Source organism: Gekko japonicus, unplaced genomic scaffold (genome assembly GCF_001447785.1).
Source record: "Gekko japonicus isolate JY-2015 unplaced genomic scaffold, Gekko_japonicus_V1.1 scaffold2158, whole genome shotgun sequence".
In the NCBI taxonomy this organism is placed as follows: domain Eukaryota; kingdom Metazoa; phylum Chordata; class Lepidosauria; order Squamata; family Gekkonidae; genus Gekko; species Gekko japonicus.
In genome coordinates, this window is record NW_015177083.1 from 136,496 (window position 1) to 144,777 (window position 8,282).

Sequence of the window (8,282 nt, forward strand, 5' to 3'; positions counted from 1 at the left end):
GGACACCCTTGCCTCATCCCCTTTTGAACTTTAAAGTGTTCTGTCACCACTGTATTAATTACTAATGCTGCTTTTTGTTCCGAATAAATTGCCTCAATTATATTTCTAAATGACTCTCCAATATCCATTTTTTCAATCACACAGTACATAAAGTCCCAATTTAAGTTGTCAAAAGCTTTTTCTGCATCCACAAAGAAAAAACCAACCTCCTTTTCTGGATGTTTATCATAATACTCAATCGCATCAATCACCGTTCTTATATTGTCCTTTATTTGTCTATTTGGTAAAAAACCAGCTTGTTCTTCTTCAATAGCATCCTTCAAGTAAATCTTCAATCTTTCTGAGATAATTTTTGCAAATAATTTGTAATCATTGTTCAAGAGAAGAATTGGTCTATAATTTTTCACATTTGTTAAATCCTGTGCTTCTTTTGGTATAAGCGAAATTGTTGCTTCTTTCCATGATTCTGGTATTTTCCTTGTTGTTCTTATTTCATTCGTCAAAAGTTCAAAAGTTGGGGTTAGCTCTTCTTTAAATTTCTTATAAAACTTTGCAGTAAAACCATCTGGTCCTGGACCTTTCCCTAACTTTGCCTCCTCAATTGCCTTATAAATCTCTTCTTTCGAAATTGGACTATTTAACATTTTCTTAATATCTTCTGAAATTTTTGGCATCTTCAACTTGTCCAAGTATTTTTGAACTTTTTCTTGATCTATTGACTGGACTTGTTTTATATCCCGTTAATAAAACTTGCTTTAACCAAATATTTCCGAACTTTTTCTTGATCTATTGACTTCTTTTGAAAAAGATTTGCATAATACTTGAAAAATGCTCTTTTAATTCCATTGCTATCCACAATTTATTTATCTCCTTCTAATATTTTATTTATTATTTTATTCTCCTGTCGTTTTTTCAATTGCCATGCCAAGAATTTCCCTGGTTTGTTTGCCCCTTCAAATGATTTCTGTTGCAGCTTTTTCAAATTCCAATAAATTTCTTGATTCATTAATACATTTAGTTGCTCTTGTAAAATTTGAATCTCTTTAAGTAATTTCTTTTCTTTAGTTCTTTATCCTTTACTCGAATTTTTTCCATTATATTAGTTTGTTGTTCCAATCTCTTTTTTCTTTCTTTACTGTTCAACGATATTAATAGCCCTCTCATTACTGCTTTATAAGCATCCCAAACTGTTTGTATCTGTATACCTTGGGTCAAGTTCATTTGAAATCGCCATCTAGGTTTTCTCTTCCCCTCTTTGGATATCCATAATATTGGGTTGTGGTCTGAATTTAGTTTTGGCATAATTTCCACTTTCTGTGTTTTTAAAGCTATGTCTCCAGTCGCCCATATCATATCAATCCTAGAAAAGGAGTCATGTCTGTTAGAGTAAAATGTAAAGTCTTTGGTTGTGGGATTCCATTTTCTCCATAAGTCCTCCAACTTTTCTTGTTTGACCAACTTAAATTTTTTTTTGTTAACTTCCCTATCTTTTCATCCACTTTCTTAGATTTCCGGTCCAGTTTATTATTGATCGTACCATTAAAATCTCCCATTAGTACAATCTCCCCTGGTCCAATTCTTGCGTCAAATCTTTGAAAAATTTCTCTTTTGCTCTATTAGGAGCATAAATATTTACAATCAGGGTTTTCTTTTGATGCATCGTCATTTCCACGGCAATATACTTATCTCCAAAGTCTTTGGAATTATCAAACATAAATCTGAGCATTTGTTCTGCTGTCTTAATCGTCTGTCTTTGACTCTGATAGTTGAAACTTGCTCCTTGTGGTATTTCCCATCTATATCTTATGTTCAACTGCCTCAATTTGTCTGTTAGCCTCCTAAATTTTTTCCTGTCTTGAATAATTGCTCTAGGAAGTTCCTTCATTATTATTACCTTTTTCCCTTCCATTTCCAGTGGTTCAGTGAATTGCTTCCTAAATATATCCTCTTTCATCCGTCTAGTTAGCAGTTGTACGATCACATCCCTTGGCAAATTCTTCTGTTGAGCATAAGCTGAATTCACTCTGTAGATCAAGTCAAAATTGTGTTTTATATCATCAACTTCTTCTTGTAGGTATCCTGCAAAGGCTTCAATTATCCTAATGCGGATATTCTCATGTAATTTCTCTTCAACCCCTCTCAATCTAAGATGGGTTTACATAGCTTTATATTCCATCGCTGTGTCTATCCGATGATTTTCCTTCACCACTGTTTCAACTTCTTTGTCTATATCTTGTGTTTTTTGCTCTATTTCAGCAGACTTTTGTGATAGACTTTGGAATTCTTTTTTAATTTTTCCCACTTATTTTTTAAGATCAGCCACCTCTGATACTACCAGTTCCTTCTTTGTGCCCATGTTTTTGTCCTGAACTTCCTCCATCTGCTTTCCCAATCCTTGAATAGCTTTCATCATCCTTTTTCCATAGCCTCCATTGCTGCTTGCCATTCCTGTTTGTATTTGACCTTAGCCATCTTCGGGCTCAACCACATAGCAGCTCTCTGTCTCTGTCTTAAATCCGTTGTTAGATGTTGTTAAAACTCTACCAACTTAGAATAGAGTTTCACTTACACAGTTCAATTGTCCTTTATTCGCTTAGCTGAACCACTCTATTATCTTGTTTCAAATTTTAAGTCCCAGCCAGAAATTTCAATTTTAAAATTTAGTCCTCCCAAAAATGTCAGGCGCTTCAACTCTGTGGTTTTCTAGACCAGTGTAGTCCACTTCCCTCTATCACTTCCTGTCCGTTCGCTTGTTCGCTTCCTCATTCGAGTTTCCGGTGTCCCTTGTCATGCCTGCCCCTGCTGATGTCATGCCTGCCCTTGCTGATGCCCCTGAGGAGGCACCTGCCAGCCAGGAGCCTGTGGACTTACAGGCTCCTGAGGACAGTACTGCAGCAGAAAGGCAAAGACTGGATCCTGTAGCTGAAAGCTATCTAAGTGGTGAGGAGGATAGAGCCTCCCAGGGAACACCTGCAAGGGATCAGTCTCTGCTGCATACCAGTAATTCGTCATCAGACTCACCACCACCTGTAACCAGGCTCAGGGATTGTACGGAGACAGCAGCTGAGAGAGCGAAGGCAGAATGCACGCATTCGTGCCAGAAGATCTCTTAGCCCTGAATATTGACAGGATCCTGACCTCGCTCCCGGCTAGCTAATGAGTTGATTAGCTAGCACTGTATATCTGCAAGTCTGTTGCCGGCAGTCATTTGTGCTGGCAAACATCGTTTGTCAGGACCTGAATCCTTGCATCTCTGCTCCAGACCTTGTGGAATTATTATCGGCTTGATCCTCGGCTTTTGACCCTCGGCTTCGTTGACTCTGCGTTCATCTCTGACTCCTCTGGTATTGTTGTGATTTATGGACTTGAAACTCTGGTATGGCTGACCCTGCTTTTGGACTGTGATTTAAACCTGTTTGAACCTTGCTGTCTGATTTGCTCGGCTTGACCTTGGACTGCTTCTGGACTTTTGCTTGCTTGCATCACGCCCCCGTGACATCCCTCTTCTTTCTTCCTCCCTTTTTTCCCGGTCCATCTCTTTACCTTCCGATCTTCCCGTCTGTCCACAGTTCTGCGTCTCTTCTAGTCTCCCTCTATGTCACTTCCGGAACACCACCTTTTTTGTTTATTTCGGGATCTTCCCCCTCTCGTAATCTCGCATTTTCTCGGACATAAGTTTCAGTCTTTTATCTCTCCCATCGCCACAGGAATGTTAAACAGTTTCAGTTTTGTATAAATTTGCTTCTTTTATCAACCTTTTTTACTCTCCAACTTTACTCAAATGCTTTTAGAGTTCATTATTGCTCGTCCGGATGTTTCAACATTCGCCTTCAGCTGTTTCCTGGTAAGCAAAATGATATTCATTACCTTGCTTGTTTATCTCTGGTTTTCGCACTGCCTCGTTCGGTCCAAGTTTTTTCCCTTTGTTTCATGAGGTCAGGAAATGGTGATTTTAAGCTGACATCCCAGCTCGGTGTGATCCTTTAGTGCTGTATGCAATGCCCGCTTCGGGAGAGGGGATCAAAGTGTAACACAAGCCTCCTCCAAGGCTTGATCACACGAATCTCAACTCTCACTTGGGTCTTGATGCCTGCCAGTCATTCCCCCTGCCTGGGGGAAGCTGCGTTGGAAAAATAAATCATCCAAACTGCTGAAAGGAACCACCGTCCACCCTGAGCACTTACAAATCGCCATTTTACTCCGACCGGAAGCTTGTCCCAGTCGGGTTAGCTTGTGCCCTAAGGCCACTCATCGGTAGGACCTTCAGAGCAGAGGGAAGCCTCAATTCTTTGGCAGCAAGCCGTCAAAGAGGCTAACCCTCAAAGTTCTCTGGCCTGGAGCCTTTCACAAAGACTCCATCCAAATGCCACTTGAGGTGGCACCCGTCCATGCCGATGGTGTGCTAATCGCCTCCCCAAGCTCTGGGAAGAGCGACTGCCATCGCCAATCCATAGACCAGAAGTCTCCTCTATGCAGTTGCTGATGGGACCTTGGGTCAGTCACAGTTCTCTCAGAGCTCTCTCAGCCCCACCTACCTCACAGGGGGTCTGTTGTAGGGAGGGGAAGGGAAAGGAGATTGTAAACTGCTCTGAGGCTCCTTTGGGTAGTAAAGGGCGGGGTATAAATCCAATCTCTTCTTCTAAGCAAGAGTTATGCTTGACAACCCTGTAATGTAAGGCCACTGTTTAATAATGCAGTTCACTGAGAGATGTAGAGCAACCCTGTAATACATTCCACTTCTATTCTTTCAGTGGAGATAGGACTGAGAGAAGCTTATCACAACCTTGCAGTGCAGTCCCCTTTTAAATAATGGAGAGACCAGAAGAGGCTTTTGTTACCCCTTGTCACGGCTCAGGTGGGGTGTCACCTGACACTGACACCACTCTGGATTAAGGTTCCATTGAGAAGGCCCAGAGCACACTCCCAAGACCTTCAGACCTCTCTTTAGGCCAAATAACAGGCGTGAGGACCAGGCAGAGTAAAACAAGGAAAAGGTTTATTTTATAGGAGGTCAAATAACAAGGTGCAGAATAATAACAGTAAGTGGGTGAAAAGAAAAGAAATCAAATGCCCTAACGCATCTAAATATACTGTCCCTAGCTCACTATCTCATGTGGCCTACACTACTCAGCCCACCCTCAGGATGAGGGTTTTTTCCCCTGCAGCAGCCTCTCTTCTGGCTCTGCCCTCTGGAAGAAGGAACAGCTCTTCCTGCTGCTCCAGAACTTTTATTCCCAGCCCTCCTCTTTTCCTATTGGTCCATTTTGGCTCCAAAACCTCCCAGGGGCTTCTGGGAGTTGTAGGCCCAGCCTCATCTACTGCTAGCCAGGCTCTCTGGGCCTAGTAGGCCTCTGGTAGCACAGCCCAGATCATGACACCCCTATATTGCAGCATGTAGAAATTATAACAAAAGGAAAGAATTAAAAGAGATTTCTGAGCAATGAAGAAGCTGTTGAAATGTCATAAGTATTCAGCATGTGTGATGTGTTAGATCATGCCAATCTAGATTACAGGTGTCTAAGTGAATGACAGTCCAGGTGACCAGACCAAACCGGTTCTGGCTGGTGTAATGCTGAGCTGTATCAGGGTGACTCAGCAGTAACCTGATTGGCTAATGTCTGTATATAAGTGTGTATAGTCTGTACACTGAAGCTTCTTCTTTTGTATGATTGCTTGGCGAAGCACTTTGTCCGTGAGAGCTGTATACCTGTAAATAAATTCACTGTATATAGTTTACCACAAAGAACTGTGTCAGTGTGGTTCACTACAGTAGGATCTCAGCAGGGTGCGGTTGTGATCTTTGACTGAGAGCTGACCTGGCAATGCAAGCTGTGCACCGCGCGACAGAAGCAACTAGCATCACAATTGTGCCAGTTTTCAGGTGAGCTGTGCTCTTGGTTCCCTTTTCCACAGAGTTGCTCTAAAATGTGAAGTCTTAACTTCTAAGTGAAATACCTTATGCTTAATTTCCCAGATCAGTTTCAAATGTACTACACAAAAATTCTACCCATACCACATGCCTGACATTTCATATAAAAGGCAGGTTGTCTTGTGTGAGTATTGTGCTGATGTGTTAATGCTGCATGTCTTCCAGGGAGGACCCAGTTTAAACAAGAAGACAGGTACATGGGACACTGCAGGGGTAAATTAGGGGAGTGTTCAATGATGCATTTAAACTGGGCCTGCCACAGTGCAGCATAAATGAATGCAACAAATTTAAAAAATGACTGTATGGTACCGTGCATGACAGGATAGAGCAGTGGTTCCTAAAAGTGGGTGGTGGGATTACTGAGGAGGACACTAAGAGATAAGGGGGCAGTAGGGGCTTCTGGAGGTGGACTTATTCAACTGCATTGTTCACTTATTTATATTTACTGGGCTATGGCCCCATGCTGGAAAATGGCACTCCAAGTTTCTGCCTCTGCCCTCTGCATACTGCTGAAATCTGGTGGAAATTGTTGGAATTTTTAGTAAATACATCATCAGATCTCTAGTCAGGCCAGTAAACTGGGTTTTGAGAAACTGTCACCATTGTGTGTGTTTTTGTCTCTTTGTAACTGTTCAAGTTTTTGCTAGTAAGTCCTTAACATAATAGTATTGATTATGGTATTTATTTTCCTGTGTTCTCAATTATAAAGAGTGTTTTTTTAGCTATTTGTTATTTTTGTCATAGTCTGCTCACTCAATGTTAGTATTTCTAGGTTGTATAAGGATTTAAAATTTCTCTTTCCTTTTTTATCAGAACTATATGCAAAGTTCAATGAAATGAATTTGCAATTGCAAGGAAATGTGATCAGTCTTATTTCATCAAAATTCCAGAACGGCTGATCAATCAGTTTGCAGATACTGAAAAAGTTGGGGTAGTGGAGAAAGAACTAGTTGAGCTACAAAATGACATTGAGTTGAAGCCTATGGATAGTGATTAAGAAGCTCCTTGTTGAATTCCCAACATCTTATTTGGTGGAATGTAGTATTAGTGTGGTCATCCAACTTCTCTCAAAGCAAAGAGGTTGACTTCAGATTACAAGATGTGGTGATTGAAAACTCCTGCCAAGTGACTTTAAACCAGACATTGGGACACTGGTATCACTTCATTAAGCCCATCATTACCCTTTTTAACCTGTTTTGAAGCAGTTTTTTTTCTGTTGTGGAGTAAACCAGTATAGGGCTGCCATTTCACACATGGCTTTCCCCTTCTGGTAAAGAGCTGGATCTGAAGTGGTTTGCCATTTCAGACTGCACCACTTTTTCCCGCTTTTCCTCCGCCGTTTTTCACCCGCGCAGGTGATCTCCAGCTTTTTAAAAAACTTTTGCTTTAGAGCGCGATAGTGCTATAACACAACACTCCAGGCATTCCAATGGGGTTGATATAATGCTGATGCGTTATACCGTTATAGCGCTATTAAGCGAATGTTTTTAAAAAAGCCAGAGATTGCCCGCGCAGGTGAAAAACAGTGGGGGAAAGTGCATCGGAACTGGGAGAGGAAACTGAAGACTACTTGGAAGTGGTTGACAGGTAAAACGCTTCAGCCCCGTTTCCTAAACGGGACAGAAGTGTTTGTGTGTGAAATTACAAATATATTCCGGTAGGGAACCGGTTCTAAAACGGTTCTGTCTGAAATGACAGACCAGAAACCATTTGGGAACCGTTCCTTTTCCGGATTATATCGCCTGTCTGAAATTCCTCATTGTAAATTTAAACTGGAGTAGAATAACAGCATCCTAGACACGCTGTGAATGTAATCAGAATCAAGTAACAGGACATAATAGACTGATAGGTCCTGATATATCTACAAAGTTCCTTTTCTTTTTTAAAAAAGTAGTAGTAATGACCTCTCAAGTCCTACAAACGAAGATTAGAAGACTCACAAGATAGCAGTGCACAACATACATTTGTTGTTATACAATTTGTTATCTGTTCGGCAAACTGGTATATAGCTCTTGGAGCAGCCTTGCCAAATTTTTGTATTGATGGCAGTCAGTCTGCAAGAAGATGAACCAAGAACACTATAATGCAACAAAGAGGACTCTGATATTCTCAGAACGCTCATGTATTAAATGTAGAATCCAGACCATCAATGGGGAAAAAACCAGAATAAATGGCCCACCTTATATATTTGGGAGTAACATTACTTATGATCCTGCTTGAAAGCTCATGTTCATTCAGCTGCAAAAATTTCTAAGGTAAATATAAACTCTCTCTTACTTTTTTTTTTAAAAAAAAAAACCTCCAAAGGTTGGCAATATATGCCTGCAGTGTTTAATGCCAAAGTGATACCACA